The sequence below is a fragment of the Herpailurus yagouaroundi genome, unplaced genomic scaffold, assembly GCF_014898765.1.
Source record: "Herpailurus yagouaroundi ecotype Mexico unplaced genomic scaffold, PumYag 196, whole genome shotgun sequence".
Taxonomy (NCBI): domain Eukaryota; kingdom Metazoa; phylum Chordata; class Mammalia; order Carnivora; family Felidae; genus Herpailurus; species Herpailurus yagouaroundi.
In genome coordinates, this window is record NW_024412427.1 from 33322442 (window position 1) to 33342204 (window position 19763).

A 19763-nucleotide genomic window follows, 5' to 3' on the forward strand; every position below is an offset into this window, starting at 1 on the left:
GGAAATAAGAAATTAGTCTCCACTGAATCTTTGTTTTCAAGGGAAAAAAATTGCAGCATTTTAGATGGGTCAGGGAAGAAAGTGAAGGCAAGAAAAGGTAACCAAGACATCTGTGTTTGCAGCAAACCCACAGTAGGGTGAGCTTGGGAGCCAGTCTTGAACATTGCAGCTTCTAAAATAGCACCACCTCTTTGATTGGGTTCTCACGGGCACTTTGTGGGTTCCAGGATTTTATGGGAATTGGCTCCATTTCCTGAGCCACAAACATGTGCCATATGCAAGGCACTAACTGTAATGATCTTAACCTTTTTGTTTGTTTGTTTTTATATTTTTATTTAGGTGTAATTAAAATAAAAATGCACAGATATTAATGTTTTAATTTAATACATTTTGACAGTTGTATACACACCTACATAACCATCACCCCAAATCGGCTCTATTTCCACAATCCTCAGAATGTTCCTTGTGCCCTTTTGAACTCAGTCCCAACTCCCCACCCCACTTGTACAGATTGGTTTCACCTGTTTTTGGATGTTATATAAATGGAATCATTCATTATGTACTTTTATGTGACTGACTACTTTTGCTTAATATGATGATCTTGGGATTTATCTAAATTATTGTGTGTCTTAAAGTTTTTTGTGGGTTTTTTTGGTGCTTTTTAAAAGTTTGTTATTTTTAATTGCTAGATGTTAGTCAATTGAATGAATATGCTCTAATGTGTTTATCCATTCTCTTAGGTGGACAGTTAGGTTGTGTCTGGTTTGGAGCTATTAAAAAATATTTCTGTGAATAATCTTGTACAAGTCTTTTGTAGACACATGTTTTCATTTATCTTGAGTAAATACCTAGGAATGAATCTTATTTAATCTTAATGACCCTCCAAGTAGTGATTATTTTTTTTAAGTTTATTTATCTTAAGACAGAGAGAGAGCAAGAGAGAGCAGGGGAGGGGCAGAAAGAGAAGAGGGAGAGAGAGACAGGCTCTGAACTCTGAACTGTGAAATCATGACCTGAGCTAAAACCAAGCGTTGGACCCTTAACAGACTGAGCCACCCAGGCACCCCAGTGATTCTTTTTTAAAAATTTATTTATTTAACTTCAAGTTAATTAACATACAGTGTAGTATTGGTTTCAGGAATAGAACCCAGTGGTCCATCACTTGCATACAACATCCAGTGCTCATCCCAACAAGTGCCCTCCTTAATGCCCATCACCCATTTAGCCCACCCCCACCCACCTCCCCTCCAGCAACCCTCAATTTGTTCTCTGTATTTAAGAGTCTGAGTAGTGATTCCTGACTCAGTTCTACAGATGAGGACAGGAAGCTCAGTGAGGTTATAACTTTCTCCATATCCTCAGCACAGAAGGCAGAAGAATGAGGCCTATCTGGTTCTCTTTTCTTGGTTATGGTCTGTGTTACAGGTTGCCTTTAAAGATGGCACCAATAATTGTCTCCTCTCCTGTAGGAGATAATTTCTCCTTCCACTGATAGCCAGAGTCCAGTTTCCTTCCCCCTGAATCTGGGCTGGCCTTACTCTGACTAGCAGAATGGAACAGACATGGCACTGTGTCAATTCCAGGCCTGACTGTTAAGAGAAGTGGGAGTTTCTGCTTTGGCCTCCTTGGAACTATGCTGCCATGCTATAAGGAAATCCAGGATATCGTGGTAGAGTGAGAAGTCATGCAAAGAGGTTCTGGAGGCTGACGCCACATGGAACACCTATGAGAGGGGCTGCCTTGGGTTTTCTAGGCCCTCCCAGCTGAAGACATGTAGCTGACATGAGATAGAGCAGCAGGATTCCCCAGCCAATCCTCACAATGACGAGAAGTCATACCGTGTTACTTAATAATTTACTTTAATTTTATAAGAAATTGTTTGAAGTCACTATATTGTGAAGTGGTTTATTACACAGCAATAGGCAACTAAAAAGAGTTTGTCTTTTATTTATTGAAAATTAGCTTCTTGTGGTAAATGGTCAACGCTGAATTTTCTTAAAATTGGGAAGAGCTGGGCTGTTTCCAGGAGCAGTGACAGACATCGGAATTGGAAACAGGAAAGGCCCAATTTTAGACCTCTGCCCTCTGAGAAAGCCATCATGAGTTCAACTCCCTGAAGCTCCTCCTAGCCAGATTTTTTTGGGGTTAGAGATGGCAGCCTGCGTTCACGGCCAGAATTTTCTATGCAAAGTCTTCCACCTTTGATGGGCTGGGACACAGCCTACATTCGACTTTGGGGAAATACCTGTGTTTTCTGAGAGTAGCTTGGTTTATCATGTGAGATTCTGCTTCGGTGGCTGTCCGTAGGCTGATGCAACATGCAGAGAAAGGATTGGCTGGAGACCTCACAGAAAAATCTGGATGCAGTTTTTGCTTTGCTAAGGGGTTGTATTTTAGGCCTTGGCAAAGGCAGTTAATCTAATAGATACATTACAGATAAAAAATTCTGCTGAAGCAAGGTGCTTGGCAACATGGGCCTGGAACACTGGTTTTCTCAAAATGTGGATAGCTCACCTCTCTATACTCATGCTCTTTTTGGGGACTTACCTCTGTCTTTATGTTTTCTGCACAAATGCAGAGTTCCCTAAGCTACCAATGTTTAAGAGGGGCAGGAGGACACAACCAGGAGCAGTTGGCAAAAGCGTTTCTCAGACATCACATTCCCTCCATGTTGGCTTCTTGTGATCATTGCTGCTGGAAGCCTCTTGGAAACTTGGATAGAAGCACATACTCTCAGGCATACTGCTCCTTTTCATTTCCTCTAGGAACCAATAGGTGGTGGTAACAGGCAGGCAGAGAAACATGTGTTGAGGCAGGTGGTTCAATCCATTAAAAAGAAGCAGCTGCAAGATAGAAGTCAAAGACTGCATTTAGAGAAGCACTTTAAGTCAGCATGCATGAGATGCAGATGCTAGTTTCTTAAAACAACCTTCTCAGCACAGATTCCATTTTCCAAGGATGTTTCATTCCCCTTGTCTAGAAAGTCTATCAACTAGATGGGCCACACATTCGCAGCATCTGAGTGCTCTGTGTGGTGTGGCTCTGGGAGTTGGTGGTCCTTGCCCTGGTGGGGGCTGGCTCTCCCCTGAGCTACTAGTCTAAGCTCAGGGGCTGGGGGCTGGAGGAGGCACAAATATGCACAGAACCAAAGGGTGCAGACACAAACACGAGCAATCCCATAAGCAGCGACAAGGATATTTGAGGGAAGTTGGAAGAGGCAGGGATTGGTGTGAGACTGGGCCGCTCAGGCAAGATTTGGAGTCTGGTGAGAACTTGGAAGAAGGAACCTGATTTGGTGGAGGAGGTACTGTGATGTGAGGAAGATGGGCTTTGATTCAATCCAGCAGAAGATGAGAGATTTCAGGCCAAAGGGGCAGGTTGATGGGGATGGTGACAGGAAGTTGAAGGTGAGAAATACCTGCTGTGTGTCTCCTCTACTGTGGGTAACAGCCTATCAAGAGGGGCAGCTGTTTTGGTGTTGATACTCTGTCATCAGTAAACCAGATCCAGAGGCATTAACGGGGCTTGACTTGCCTGACGTGTTCCATCCCACATTCCTGTTCTTTAATAAATACTTCTCGATCCTCCAGAACTTTCTAGACTAAGGCCTTTGTCAGTGATGGTGGGATAATAAAAACTGTATCATACTCTGGAGGGCTTCACTAACTTGCTCCCATCACTGTAGGTGTTCTGTGTTTTATTTGGCGTGATTTACATAGGACCTCACCCAGACTGAGAGGACCAGAGATGTCCCAATTTAGGGGAAATATATTTTTTAAGAATGATGTCTTCCAGATATTTTTTATTACACTTCAAAAAGAAATACATTTTGGGTTGCCTGGCTGGTTCAGTCAGTAGAAGTGACTCTTGGTCTGGAAGTTGTAAGTCTGAGCCCCACATTGTGTGTAGAGATTACTTAAAAAATCTTTAGAAATACATTTTAAAATGTGACCCAGTATACACATTATATTTATAATTTTAAAAGAAGTTTATTTATTTTGAGAGAGAGGAGAGAGAGACAGAGAGAGACAGTGAGGTAGAGGCAGAGAGATGGGGGAGAGGGATAATCCCAAGCAGATTCCACATGTCAGTGCAGAGCCAGACATGAGGCTTGCTCTTACAAACTGTGAGATCAAGACTTGAGCCAAAGTCAAGAGTCAGATGCTTAACCAACTGAGCCACCCAGGAGCCTCTATATTTATAATTTTTAACTGAAATAAAAGATTCATAAAATAATTTTCATTGTATTATATCTCATTTTATTAAAAAAATACTGGCAGTGGTACACTAAATTGATCTGATGACCCCTGAAATTTGACAAACACTGACAGGGCTGGAGCTGATTCATGCATCCTTCTCTCCAGCCAACATAACTTCAGGGTGCCTTTCAAAACCAGAAACTCTCACTGCTTCACAGATCCAGGACTGGGCAAAAGATGATCTTTGCAACCTCTATAAGAAAGAACAGTGCTAAATCCATGTCAATATATCACCAGATTTTTTTTTTAGAACTAGAACAAACAATCCTAAAATTTTTATGGAACCACAAAAGACCCTGAATAGCCAAGCAATCTTGAAAAAGAAAAACAAAACTGGAGGTATCACGATTCTGGATTTCAAGCTACATTACAAAGCTGTAGTCAAGACAGTATGGTACTGGCACAAAAACAGACACATAGATCAATGGAGCAGAGTAGAAAACCCAGATATGGACCCACAGCTATGTGGACAACTAATCTTTGACAAAGCAGGAAAGAATATACAATGTAAAAAGACAGTCTCTTTAGCTAATGGTATTGGGAAACTGGACAGCAATATGCAGAAGAATGAAATTGGATCACTTTCTTTTTTCTTTTCTTTTTTTATTTTAAAGTTTTTTTTTTAATGTTTATTTATTTTTAAGAGAGAGACAGAGTGTAAGCAGGGGAAGGGCAAAGAGAGAGGGAGACACAGACTCCGAAGTAGGCTCCAGGCTCTGAGCTGTCAGCACAGAGCCCAACACGGGGCTCAAACTCACAGACTGTGAGATAATGACCTGAGCCAAAGTTGTACAGTTAGCCAACTGAGCCACCCAGGTGCCCCAGAACTGGACCACTTTCTTACACCATACACAAAAATAAATAAAAAATGGATGAAAGACCTAAATGTGGGACAGGAAACCATCAAAATCCTAGAGGAGAACACAAGCAGAAACCTCTTTGACTTTGGCCAGAGCAACTTCTTACTAGACACATTGCCAAAAGGAAGGGAAACAAAAGCAAACATGAGCTATTGGGACCTCATTAAGATAAAATCTTCTGCACAGCAAAGCAAATAATCAACAAAACTAAAGGCAGCCTATGGAATGGGAGAAGATATCTGCAAACAACATATCCGATAAAGGCTTAGTATTCAAAATCTATAAAGAACTTACCAAACTCAACACTCAAAAAATAATCCAGTTTAAAAATGGGTAGAAGACACTAATAGACAATTTTCCAAGGAAGACTTCCAGATAGCTAACAGACACGTGAAAAAATGCTCAACATCACTCATCAACAGGGAAATACAAATCAAAACCACAATAAGATACCACCTAACACCTGTCAGAATGGCTAAAATTAACAACACTAAAACAACAGGTGTTGGCAAGGATGCAGAGAAAGGGAACCCTCTTGCACTGTTGCTGGGAATGGAAACTGGTGCAACCACTCTGGAGAACAGTAGGGAGATTCCTCAAGAAACTTAAGATAAAACTACTTTATTATCCAGCAATTGCACTGTTTGGTATTTACCCCAAAGATAAAAAAGTACAGATTTGAAGGGGTACATGGACCCCTATATTTATAGCAGCATTGTCAACAATAGTCAAAATGGAAGGAGACCAAATGTCCATCAACTGATGAATGGACAAAGAAGATGTGGTATATATATATATATATATCACATATATGGATATTATATGAATAAAGAAGATGTGACACCCCCCCCCACACACACACACTGGAATATTACTCAGCCATCAAAAAGAATGAAATCTTACCATTTGCAATGCCATGGATCGAGCTAGAATGTATTATGCTAAGTGAAATAAGTCAATCAGAGAAAGACAAATACCATATGATTTCACTCATATGAGGAATTTAAGAAACAAAACAGATGAACATATGGGAAGGGTGGGGTGAAGAAGAGAGGGAAACAAACCACAAAACACTCTTAACTATAAAGAACAAACTGAGGGTTGATTGAGGGAGGTGGGTGGGAGATGGGCTAGATGGATGATGGGTATTAAGGAGGGCACTTGTTGTGATGAGTGCTGGATGTTGTATAGAAGTGATGAATCACTGAATTCTATTCCTGAAACCCATATTGCATTGTATGTTAACTAAAATTTAAATTAAAAAAAAAAGAGAAAACAATGTTAAGCAGACTGAAAGAAAAAATGGTAGAGTTTAAGAGAAAGACCTTAGGAGCATTGATTCATTTTATTTATGTATAGTTGATGTTCATTGCTTTTCTTGGTTCCTTTGGGCAGGTCTTGCCCTCTCTCCACAACTGCATTTTAGAAGTCTAAGGTCAAGGGATAAGGGGTATGGGGTCAATTAGGCTTGTGGAACAGATGCCAGATGCCATGAATGCTTACATGCAGTCCACAGGTCTTGCCATCCCTCCAGACATTGTCCAGTGAAATGTTTCAAAAGCCAGAACTCTTTTCAACTTTGAGGTTGGATCTCAGCTCTCCACTTGTTAGCTGTGTGACCTTGTATAGATTAAATTCTCATTGCCTCAGTGTCCTCACCTATGTATGGATATACTAACAGTACCTATACCCCACAGGGTCACTTAGAAGATTGGGTGAGATAATGTAACACATTTGGCACAGTGCCAGGACCAGGTAAGTGTCACCTGTGGCACCTGTCAGGTCTCCCTGCTTGAACACACCTTTTTATCCGCCTACCTTCTGTGGAAGTCCTACTAAAACACATTTCTTAAAATTTTGTTTAAAAATGTTTATTTAATTTTGAAGGAGAGAGAGACAGAGCATGACTGGGGGAGGTGCAGAGAGAGAAGGAGAGACAGAATCCAAAGCGGTATCCAGGCTCTGAGATGTCAGCACAGAGCCCGATGCAGGGATTGACCTCACAAACGTGAGATCATGACCTGAGCCGAAGTCGGACACTTAACCACCTGAGCCACCCAGTAGCCACCACATTTCTTTTTTTAAAAGAAACCTATAAATCTAAAACTTTTATTAATTCTGACAGGTTTATCCACCACCAGACTGGTTGTTTGGATCTTTTTTTTTTTTTTTCCAACGTTTATTTATTTTTGGGACAGAGAGAGACAGAGCATGAACGGGCGAGGGGCAGAGAGAGAGGGAGACACAGAATCGGAAACAGGCTCCAGGCTCTGAGCCATCAGCCCAGAGCCCGACGCGGGGCTCGAACTCACGGACCGCGAGATCGTGACCTGGCTGAAGTCGGATGCTTAACCGACTGCGCCACCCAGGCGCCCCGGTTGTTTGGATCTTTTAACATATGCTCTTAAATAAAAATTTGTACTCGTAAATAACTCATGCAAAGCCGATCAAAAGTCACTTAAATAGATACAGTGCACTAATGCAGGTTGACAAGTTTGAGTTTATATGTCACAATGGAACCTTCAAGAAAATATATTGATCAGGTGTCAGTAAGATTCCAAATTACTGTGTAACAGTCCTTATTTTCTGGAACCACATTGGAATGGATAAGAAAAAAAATAGCGTATAAAAAATCACTGTAATTTTCACTCAGATGACATCACATGGACAAAGTCACTCTGACATGTTTACATCAAGCAACACCACCAAACATACAGACACATTTTATTTCTCTATGTGTGGACTTCTCTCTCTTAAATAGTGCTCTTTTGAGACCATGTGAATGCCAGACATATAAAAATACCCATATACTGCCCTTGCCTCTAAAATTGTAACGTCAATTTTTTTTCTCCTCATCCTCTCCAGGGCAGCCTTATTTTAACCTCAAAACTGTTCACATTCAACCTTTCATATGGTGGTGTCGCATTTTATTCTGTCAGCATTTGTGTGTGTGTGTGTGTGTGTGTGTGTGTGTGTGTTAGCCAAAGCAAACAGCCTCCAGTCTCCTCTGATCGTGCGAGGACAGGCCTTCTGGAGGAGCTTGGGCAAGCGCTGTGCAGACTTAAATTTCGGCTTCGTATACATGACTGTTGAAGGCTCCCTGTCAGCTGGCCCAGGAAGAAGGAGGGGGGAAAGAAACAGCTCTCATCTCCTGAACACACAATGAGAGGTTCGGTGGAGAGGGAGGCTGTGATAAGGAAAGCTGTAAAGGAGATTTTTTTTTTTTTTTGCTGCAGGGATGCAGTATTGCCTTCCAAGACCCCTGGGATTAGGGCAGATATGGTACTTGCATACCCCACAGGCCCCTGGTATAGGGCCTCCACTTGGGTCACTGGGAGAACAGAGGTAATTTGCTTCTTGTAGGATGTTCTGCTTACTCCCACTGTGATTTTTAAAAAGTTTATTTATTTATTTATTTTGAGAGAGAGAGAGTGAGAGAGAGCGAGCAAGCTGGGGAGTGGCAGAGAGAGACAGAGAATCCCAAGCAAGCTCTGCACTGCCAGTGCAGAGCCCAGTGTGGGGCTCGAACTCATGAAGTGTGAGATCATGGCCTGAGCCAAAATCAAGAGCCGAACATTCAACTGACTGAGTCAATCAGGTTCCCCTGGGATTGTTTTTCTGAGGTTCATCATGGTAATACCTAGATTTCTAAGGTGGTTGGAGCTGGGCCAGTGTACTTCAAGTTGTCATTATTTCCTCTCTGTCTTACACCTGCTACCGGTGATCAGTCGCTTCCTAAATATCTCGAACACCTGTCCCTCTGCCCCCTTCTCACATTGAGTCCAGGCCCACACTGTTCCTTGCCTGGCTTTATGCCAGTGGTCTGGTCTCTGATGCCTCTATGTCACCTCTCCAACTTGCTCTCCCTCCTAGAATAATAATTCTTTCTAAAAGGAAACTGAATACATCACTGTTTTAAGCTCATCATTCCTCAGTGGGCATCCATTGCCTTCCCGATAACATGCTAACTCCTTAACATGGTGTGAGAAGCCTCTGCTGCCTGATCAACCCTGCCCCCTCATCCCAGCCACACTTCCTTTGCCACAACACGCACTCACTCTTCATGAGTTCATGCTTCAGTTCTTTTGCGTATGTTGCTTCCCCTCCTGAGAATGTACCCTGCAACCAGTCCTACACCCTGTTCCATGCTGTCCCATGCAAACTCCTATTTATACCTAGCACAAGCATCACCTAGGTCAATACTTCCCTGATTCCTGTGCACTCCAAGCTCAACATACACATGGTAAATTTAGGGCCTCTGTATCTCTCATATAGGCACTTATGTATCACAGTTGTTGCTTTGTATGTTTGACCTCCTAATTGAACTCCTCGAGGGCTGACCCTGACATGTTTTTGTTATCTGGTGCTCAGATGGGGCCTAGCATGTAAGAAGCCCTCCACAAATGTTTCCTTACAGAATAGCATCTTTTGTTCATCATTGTATCCCCAAATTACCTGGTGCAGAATAAGCACTCCATAAATATTTACTGAGCAAATGAATGAGTGAATGAAAGAATGAGTGAACTGGCTGAATTACCTTTTTAGAGCTATGCTTTTGGCAAATGAGTCTTCAGAGCTCACTTGTCTTCCCTAGACTCATTGTCTCCCAAGGTGATGGAAATTAACCAAACATTGATAAAAGATATTAATTAAAGAAGACCTAAATAAGTAGAAAGATATCTTCCATTCATGGATTGGATGATTAATATTGTTTAGATACCAATACTATCTAAAGTGATCTGCAGATTTAATGGAATTCCAGTCAAGGTCCCAATGACATGTTTCAAAAGTGGAAAAACTCATCCTAAAAGTTATATAGTATTTCAAAGGATTCAGAATAGCCAAAACAGTTTTGAGCAAGAAGAACAAAATTGGAGGAATCACACATCCTGATTTCAAACATTACAAAGCTACAGGAATTGAAGCAGTGTGATACTGACATAAAGACAGACATAGAGACCAATGGAAGAGAGAGCTCAGAGATAAATCTTCATGTTGACAAGGAGGCCAAGACCATTCAATGGGAAAAGGATGGTTTTTTCAACAAATAATACAGGGGAAACTAGATAGCCACATGCAAAAGAATGAAGTTGGACCCTTAATAACATCATATAAAAAATTAACTCAAAATTTATCAAATACCTGAATGTAAGAGCCAAAACTATAGGATTCTTAGAAGAAAACATAGGGGGAAAAGTATATGGGTTGGATTTAGGGTTTCTCAAAAATGACATCAAAAGCACAGACAATAAAAGAAAAATACAGAAAAATTGGACTCTATCAAAATGAAAAACTTTATGGATCAACAGACATTATTGAGTGACATCAGAGAGGATAGCAGAGTGGGAAGCACAAGGAATCTCTCTGTCCATCTAGACAACAATTGCTTTGGCAGAAGCTGTCAGATAGAACCATTTTGGAATTCTGGAATGTATTTGAAAGTTTGCAGCTTCCAGGGGAGAAGGCATGGATGGTAAATCTTGCTTAATTTCAGTTAATTTCAACTCTTAGCTGGTGGCTACTCATCTCATCCCATGGTAGGAAGCTGTGCACTTATTCCTGGAACAACTTGCTTGTAGATTGTGGGAGCCAGGGAGGACTTTGTCCTTCAAATATCAAGGATCTGTGTTCTCATCACTGTTCGCTCCTTCTGACTGTAGAGGTACAAACACAGAAGCAGGCTGTCATTGTTACATCCGTCACCTCCACTGTTGCAATCTCCTTTAGCTAACGTGGCTTCCAGGGTATTGGAAGGGTCAGTGCCCATGTTTTCTTTTTTTACCTCCCTTTATTTTTCCCTTTTGGCAGTCAGACACTGCCAAAGGAGTTGGACAATCAAAAGTAAGCACATATATGGGGGAATTTAGAAAGTTGCTGTGCCTGTGCAAGGAAAGGCACAGGCTTAGAAAGGACCCAAGAAGACCTTCAGTTTACATATCAGGCTGATTCTTTTTTTTTTAATTAAAAAAAATTTTTTTTTCAACGTTTATTCATTTTTGGGACAGAGAGAGACAGAGCATGAACGGGGGAGGGGCAGAGAGAGAGGGAGACACAGAATCGGAAACAGGCTCCAGGCTCTGAGCCATCAGCCCAGAGCCCGACACGGGGCTCGAACTCCCGGACCGTGAGATCGTGACCTGGCTGAAGTCGGACGCTTAACCGACTGCGCCATCCAGGCGCCCCTTATATCAGGCTGATTCTTGGCACACAGCCAACTCACAACAATCAAAGAAACAAACCAAAAAAAAAAAAAAAGAAAACAAAACCAGAAATTTAGAAAAAACAGCAAATTCTGGGAAAGAGGGAGAATTTGACTTTCATAGTTATCCCATTATAAGATTCAAATTTCCATTTTTATACAAAAAAAATCACAAGATATACAAAGATTTAGAAAATGTCCCAGAGAAAGGCCAGATAGTGGACTTGCTAGACAAAGTCTTTAAAACAGCTATTGATAAGTAGACAGTTAGACATGAGCTGGAGGCAAGGACAGTGATAAATAAATTATGTATTAGAAGCCCAGGGGCACAACATCCTGATTTCATGGCTTTCAACATTCTGGCCTTGCAGCTTCTAAGACCCCAGGACAGACAGGGGAAGAGCCACATATGCAGAACATGTGCTCTCCTCTTCCACCTCTGTCCTAGGCTAACCCCTAGACTCAATATAATACATTTGCATTGTAGTTTGGGCCCCCTTCCACCATGGGGGAAGGCTGCCATGATTATTCCGGTACAAACCTTGCAGGGTCAAAACCCTCCTCCTCAACAGTGGGAGGAAGCATCCAAATGATTGGAAGAAGCCCCATAAGATACCACCTATCCATGACCCAAGACCCTGCTTACATAAAAAGAAAAGACCCTTGTAGCCTCAGTGCAGTTGCCACTTCTGGGCTTGCCCACTCTCTCGTGAGGATGCACTGTCCTTAATGAACTGCTTTGTGTTTGCTACTTTCCTTCTGCCTGTCTTCATTTGAGGATCCTCAGGTAAATCTTTAGTGGGAAATCCAAGAACCAAGACTCCCATTCATACAATGCAGACTCTTGAGCCAGAGGAAGTCACAGACAAAGTCAAGAAGATGATATATGCACAAAGTAGATATATCAATGAAGAGATAGAAAACATAAAAAGGAATTCTTGAGATTAAAAACTATAATAATGAGAACAAAAAAAAATTACTAGAGGGATTTAGTAGTAGATTTGAGACAAGCAGGAGAAAGAATCAGTGAACTTGAAAATAGGTAAACTGAAGGTTTTGAGTTTGAGGAACAGAAAGAAAAAAAAACTAAGAAAAGGGAACAGAGCCTAAGGGACCCATGGGACCCATCAAGAGAGATTATACGAACACAAAATGGCAGGAAACTTCCCCCTTTTGATGAAAGATAGAAATATAAACATCCAAAAAGTGTGATAAACTCCAAGTATCATACTCCAAGTATGATAAACTTGAGACCCAAGTTTATCACACCAAGACATAATCAAACTGTCAAAAGCCAAAGTCAAAGAAAAAATCTTGAAAGGAGCAAGAGAGGTGACTCATCATATACAAAGGACCCTCAATAATATCAGCAGATATCTCATCAGAAACCTTGGAAGCCAGAAGGCAGCGGGTTGATATATTCAAAGTGCTGAAAGAAAAAAAAAAAGGTGAAACAGTACTATATCCACCAAAACTGTCCTTCAAAAAGGAAGAAGAAACTTGAGATATTCTCAGATACACCAAATCTGGGGGAGTTCATTTACCACTAGACACACTCTGGAAGAAATGCTAAAAGGCGTCCTTCAGGTTGAAATGAAAGGCTATGAGATTAGTATCTCAAAGCTGTATAAAGAAATAAACATATCCTCAGGGCGCCTGGGTGGCTTAGTCGGTTAAGCGTCCGACTTCAGCTCAGGTCATGATCTCCCAATCTCGCGGTCCGTGAGTTCGAGCCCCGCGTCGGGCTCTGGGCTGATGGCTCAGAGCCTGGAGCCTGCTTCTGATTCTGTGTCTCCCTCTCTCTGCCCCTCCCCCGTTCATGCTCTGTCTCTCTCTCTGTCTCAAAAATAAATAAACGTTAAAAAAAATAAAAAAGAAAGAAATAAACATATCCAGTAAACATATCCACATATTGTAAATATGTGGGCAATTACAAAAGTTAGGATTATTGTACCTTTGGTTTGTAACTTTGCTTTTTGTTTTCTACATGATTTTGGAGACTAATGAATAAAAACCCAATTTTTAATCTATGTTTTGGGACACACAATGTGTAAAGATATAAGTTTGTGACATCAATAGCAGAAAGTAAGTGGTGACAAAGCCATATAGGGCAGAATTTTTGTATAGTATTAAAAACAGCTGCTATAAATTTAAATTAGAGTGTTAGAACTTTAAGATGTTAGATGCACTCTCCATGTAACCACACACACACAAATATAGCTATAGGATATAGACAAAAGGAAATGAGAGGGGTACTAAAATGCTTCCCTAATAAAAATTAACTAAACCAAGAAGAATACACCAATGCAGAAAGTGAAGGAAAAAAATTTAAGATACAGAGAACAAACAACATAATGGTCTCTCTTACAACATAAGTAAGTCTCTCCTTATCAGTAATTACTTTAAATGGATTAAACTCCCCAATTAAAAGATATATGTTTAGCTTAATGGGAGAAAAAAAAAACAAAAAAACAAGATCCAACTATATGTTGTCTATAAGAAATTCACTTTAAATTTGAAGACACAAATAGATTGAAAACAAAAGGATGAAAAAAGACATTTTATGCAAATAGTGACCAAAAAAAGAGAGTGAGTGGCTGTACCAATATAAGACACAATAGTCATTAATCAAAAAAGTTTACAAGAGATGGAGAAGGACGTTATATATTTAAAAAGTTTTGGGGCGCCTGGGTGGCGCAGTCGGTTGAGCGTCCGACTTCAGCCAGGTCACGATCTCGCGGTCCGTGAGTTCCAGCCCCGCGTCAGGCTCTGGGCTGATGGCTCAGAGCCTGGAGCCTGTTTCCAATTCTGTGTCTCCCTCTCTCTCTGCCCCTCCCCTGTTCATGCTCTGTCTCTCTCTGTCCCAAAAATAAATAAACGTTGAAAAAAAATTTTTTAAATAAAAAGTTTTAATACAGAAATAAGATATAACAACTATAAATTTTATGCATCTAATAACAGACCTTCACAATATATGAAGGAAAATTGACAGAATTGAAGGAAGAAACAGTCAAAAACTTCAACACTCCACTCTTAATAATTGATTAAAAATAACAGACAAAAGATAAGCAAGACAATAGAGGATCAACCAACACAGAAAAGGAACTAGATTTAACAGACATATACAGAACACTCCACCTCAAAACAATAGCATATACATTCCTCTCATGTGCATGTCTCCATGCACAGGACATTCTCCAGGACAGGCCATATATCTGTCCACAAATCAAGTCTCAATAGATTTTAAGAAATAGATATACAGCATACCTTCTCTGATGACAATGGGGTGAAGTTAAAAATCAACAGAATGAAAGCTGGAAAATTCACAAATTTGTGGAAATAAAATAACATACAACCAATAGGTCAAACAAGATCACAAGGAAAATTAAAAAATACTTAGAGATAAGTGAGAAAGAAAACATAACATACCAAAGCATGTGAAATGCAGAGAGCTATGCTAAGAAGGAATTTTATAGTTGTAAACATTTACACTAAAAAATAACAGATAAAGAGTTAATATCCAAAATATACAAAGAACTTTACAGCTCAACACCAAAAACAAACAAACAATCTGATTAAAAAGTACACAGAAGACCTGAATAGACATTTTTCCAAAGAAGGCCACAGATGGCCAACAAACACATGAACAGGTGCTCAACATCACTCATCATCAAGGAAATGCAAGTTTTGACACTTGACATTAGACAATAAGATATTACCTTCCATGGGTCAGAATGGCTAAAATCAAAATGACAAGAAATAACAAGTGTTGGCAACAATGTAGAGAAAAACAAACCCTCTTGCACTATTCCTGGGGATATAAATTATTGCAGGCACTATGGAAAACAATATGGAGGTTCTTCAAAAAATTAAAAATAGAAATACCATATGATCTAATAATTCCATTATTGGGTATTCTCCACCCCCCAAAAAAACACAAATTCAAAAAGATATATGCCTCCCTATGTTTATTGCAGCATTATTTACAATAGCCAAGATATGGAAACAATCTAAATGTCCATTCACAGATGAATGGATAAAGAAGATGAGGTATATTAAAATAAAAACTTAAAAAATAAGGTGTGATATGCACACACATACACATATATAGTGGAATATTACAAAACAAAAGAGACACAACTTCACATTCACTAGGATGATGATAATAAGCAAAATGAAAAATAACAAATGTCGACCCAGATATGGATAAACTGGGCCTCCTACATTACTGGTAGGAATATAGAATGATGCAGCTGCTACGGAAAATGGTTCAGGGGCTTGTCAAAAAGCTAACTGTATAATTATTATTTGAGTCAGCAATTCCACTCTTAGAAATATAATCAAAATAACTGGGGGCACCTGGGTGTCTCAGTTGGTTAAGTGTCCAATTCTTGATTTCAGCTCAGGTCATGATCTCACAGTTCGTGAGTTCAAGCCCCATGCTGGGCTCTACACTGACAGTGCAGAGCCTGCTTGGGATTCTCTGTCTGTATTTCTCGCTCTCAAAAATAAATAAATAAACACTTAAAAACATAATTGAAAACAGGGACTCAAATAGATACTTATACACCAACATTCATTGCAGAATTATTTACAATAGCTGAATGATGGAAACAACCCATTTGTCCAAGTATCCACCAACAGATGAATGAAAAAATAAAATATTATATACACACACAATGGAATATTATTCAGCCATAAAAAATCATCTGACACTTGCTACAGGATGATTGAACCTTGAAAATGTTATGCAAAGTGAAATCAGACAGACAATAGGAGGATAGATATTGTATGATTCCACTGATATAAGGTACCTAAAGTAGACAAATTCTTAGAGACAGAAAGTAGATTAGAGGTTACCAGGAGCTTGAGACAGGAGGGAATGAGAAATTATAGTTTGTTGCATACAGTTTCTATTTGGGGTGATAAAGTTTTGGAAGTGGGTAGCAGGGATGGTTGTACAATATTATAACTATAATGAATGTCATTAAATTTTACACTGAAAAATGGTTAAAATAGAAAATCTTATTTTATTATACATATATTTTTTTATCACAATTAAAAATAGGAAAACAAACAAACAAACAACCACACAAAACCCCGATACTCTCTTCACACAAAAAAGTAAATGACTAAGAATCTAAGAAAAAAAAAGAGGTGGATATCTCTGATTTCTACATGGGAAAAGTCCTTGAATGGATATATCCAATAACAATTCATGAGGGAAAAAAAAAAACTGTTAAGTTGTCTAAATACAAATTAAGACCTCTTTAATCCCCAAAAAGACATACAAACAAAATGAGAATGCTGATAGAAAGACATTGAAAAATCTCTCACTGTTTGATAAAAGGTTATCCTTAAACTGTAGTGTCACATAACTTAATAAAAATCATACCACACTCTCAAAATTCCTGGGCAAAATAGGATAGCAGGCTAAAGAGAAACCATGGGTATTTAAAAACTATTTTATACTATTCAGTCCCATTTGTAAATAAAATAAACATTTGTGAAAATAAAAAAATGAAACAAAATTAGCCTGCCAATTATTATGAGAATATCCAGGGCTGGTGAAAAGTTGCAAATTTCTCCTATGATTTCTGAATGCCTTTTGAATGGGTACCAAAGAATGTTCATACTCTTTAAAAAAGAGTCAATTCACTTCTAGGAATGTTGCCTGAGAAATATTTTCCTAACTGCAGGAAAATGTTTTATAAACGATTATATTCATTTCAGCACTATTTAAAATTGTGAAACACTGGCAACAGGTTGAATAATGAGGGAGTATTTTGGAAAACTTCAGTTCCTCATGTTCATGAAAAAAGCTGGAAATAAATTTGGATACTGTGTAAAGTCACAATGAACTACAAAGTGCACACAGAAATAGCACCAACATGCTCTGAGGTGTTGCCTTTTGGTGGAGACACTTTGGCTACTTTTTTTCTCTGTTCTACTTCACTTCCCAAATTGTCTGTAATGAACTCTGTTACTCTGTAATGAAGAAAAAGAACTTAACCAATAGTATTCTATCATAATAAAATGACTTAGAACAATAGGGGATTTATCTGAAAGGATAGTATTTATCTTCATCTCTTGATAGAGGTGTTGTTGTTGTTGTTGTTGTTGTTGTTGTTGTTGTTTTTGTTTTAAGTAGGCTCCATGCCCAAGGTGGGGCTTGAACTCATAACCCTGAGATCAAGACCTCAGCTGAGATCATGAGTCGGGTGCTCTACAGGCTGAACCACCCAGGCACTACCCATCTTGCCCCAGTGGAGAATAAAGTTAAAGCAATTCTCTTGATAATTAAATAGAAAAAGAAAAGGGGGGGGGGTGGATGGAAATCATGATAGAATAGGAGAATCTGAAATTATCTATGTCAAGAGACCTGGAATCTAGTTTTCCAGAATCAAGTGTGGCAGTAATAACTGTTGAGTTATTACTGTTATTGCTGTAGACTGTTTGGTTTCAAATTGTGTGACCTCATTTGCTTGCATCCCTTATTCATGCCATAAACATCCATTGAGTCCCTACTATGTGTCTTGGACTGTTTGCACAGGGTAAAGGGAGAGCAATAACAATAGCTCCTATTTATTGGGTGCTGACATGCATGCTGGGGGCATTAGGCTCTACCAAGTGGACGCTATGGACCCCCTCTTTACAAAAGAGGGTGCTGAAGGTCAGAGAGGGACCTGCTCCAGGTCCCATGGCTACATAGCAGTGGACTTGGTTTCTAACCATGCACCCTGCAGGCTTATTTCCAGTAGTACCAAGTGATGGCATTCCATGTGGAAAAATAGTCTTGCTCCGTGACTGATCTTGCTGGGGATTAAGTCCCACACTTGGTTGAGCTCTCTCCCCAGGCATGCGGTTATGCTGATGCCCCTCCTGCCTCCACAGTACAAATACACCAGCTTGACAAAACACCTACGTCCCCAAGAAGGGCACAAAACAGGCAGCTTCTCTCGGGACTCATGCTGGTCTGACAGGTTTGCTTTGGTGTCCGGATCCTATCTAGGTCTTGAACTTCTCCTGAGGGGGGGCTGTTGACAGAAAGGGGTGTAAGGATAACATACTTGTCAGCGAAGTCACCCAAGGGCGAGGAGAGCTCTGCTTGCAGCCCAGTTTCTGTGGGATCAAGAGACACTTGCCTTTGGTTGATGTGTACACAAAGCAATGCATAGCCCAGCCTTCCCTGCTCTGCATCAGCTTGATCAGACTGCACGTCACTGAGGTATTAAAACATTTTGGAGAAACTCAAACAACTCAGCCCTCTGGTGCCTCATTTTGCAAAATTTGCATGATGGGCCAGAACTAAATAATTTCTAAAGTTTCTTATGGCTCAAAGCATTGATGATCTTGTTTGCATAAGACTTGGAAAAATATTCAAAATTTAGTGTTAAGTGAAAGCCAAGGACATAAAACTATATTCCCAGGATGGTCCCCAGTAGATTTAAAATAAGTTATATTTGCATAGGAAAAGGGCTAGAGGAGAGAATTCTTAAAAATATTTATAGTGTGTGATCATAGGAGATGTAAATTTTCTTCTTGTTTCTCCCATGGGTCTCCATGAAGGGAAGACTGTAATAATGAACACAGCTCAATAGCAGCATCTTAGAGGGAAAAATGTTGAAGAGACAATGAAGGACATTTTCCGATCTAGTGTACCAGGGAAAGGCATGGTGCCAGTGTGGATACACAACTTTCAAGACATATATAACCTAAGAGAAGGGGAGCTCTGGGCAGGCCACCAAGGTCTCCAACAAAAAAAAGATCTCTATTTTATATCAAATGGAATCAAATAATAAAAAGATATATTTGCATTAATAATTGTGGAAAAATACTTGAAAGATATTTGGGGCAAAATGAACTTGGAAAACAGCGTGCTTACTATTCTCCATTTATGTAAAAATTATATTAGTGTATTCTTGGGGAAAAAATAGCTACAAAAAACATATACCCAAGGGTGGGTAACTTTCACTTTCTAAGTCATACATTTCACAAATGCTTGGCTCCTTGAAGTGCATTATTTCCTAATCAGAAAAAGAATATGAAATTAATATGTATGCTTACATTTTTCTTGTACTTGCCTAATGTTGCTGCTACAGAATAACACAGAGCTAAATGTATTGAGCACTCATGCAAGGCACTGTATTAAGAGTTTTGGCTGCACGATCTCATTTCATTGTCACAGGAGAGGTAGGCAAATCATCCTCATTTTAAAAATGAGGAAAATGAGGCTTAGACAGGTTACATAAAAATCCTAAGTTTTACTCATGTATTCACTAAACTCTCATTCTTTCATTCAATGAATACAGATTGATTCCCAGGTACTGTCTGGGGTTCTGGGCATCAGCAGAGACCAGTTAGGCAAAGTCCCTTTTTGGTGTGGGGACCCACAGTAAGCAAGCAGATAAGCACAGAATGTATTTCAGGTAGTGATTAGTGTCA

The 19763-nt window shown here is 39.7% G+C and overlaps 1 long non-coding RNA gene across 1 annotated transcript in view; it reads right to left on the reverse strand.

The window, feature by feature from the left end:
* Nucleotides 1–1842: 1842 nt before the first annotated feature.
* LOC121012558 (uncharacterized) overlaps nucleotides 1843–19763 on the reverse strand; it is a 54836-nt gene continuing 36915 nt past the window's right edge. Inside the window, exon 2 of the long non-coding RNA XR_005782168.1 lies at nucleotides 1843–2843. This is a non-coding gene — a long non-coding RNA (uncharacterized LOC121012558). The remainder of the gene's footprint in view (nucleotides 2844–19763) is intronic.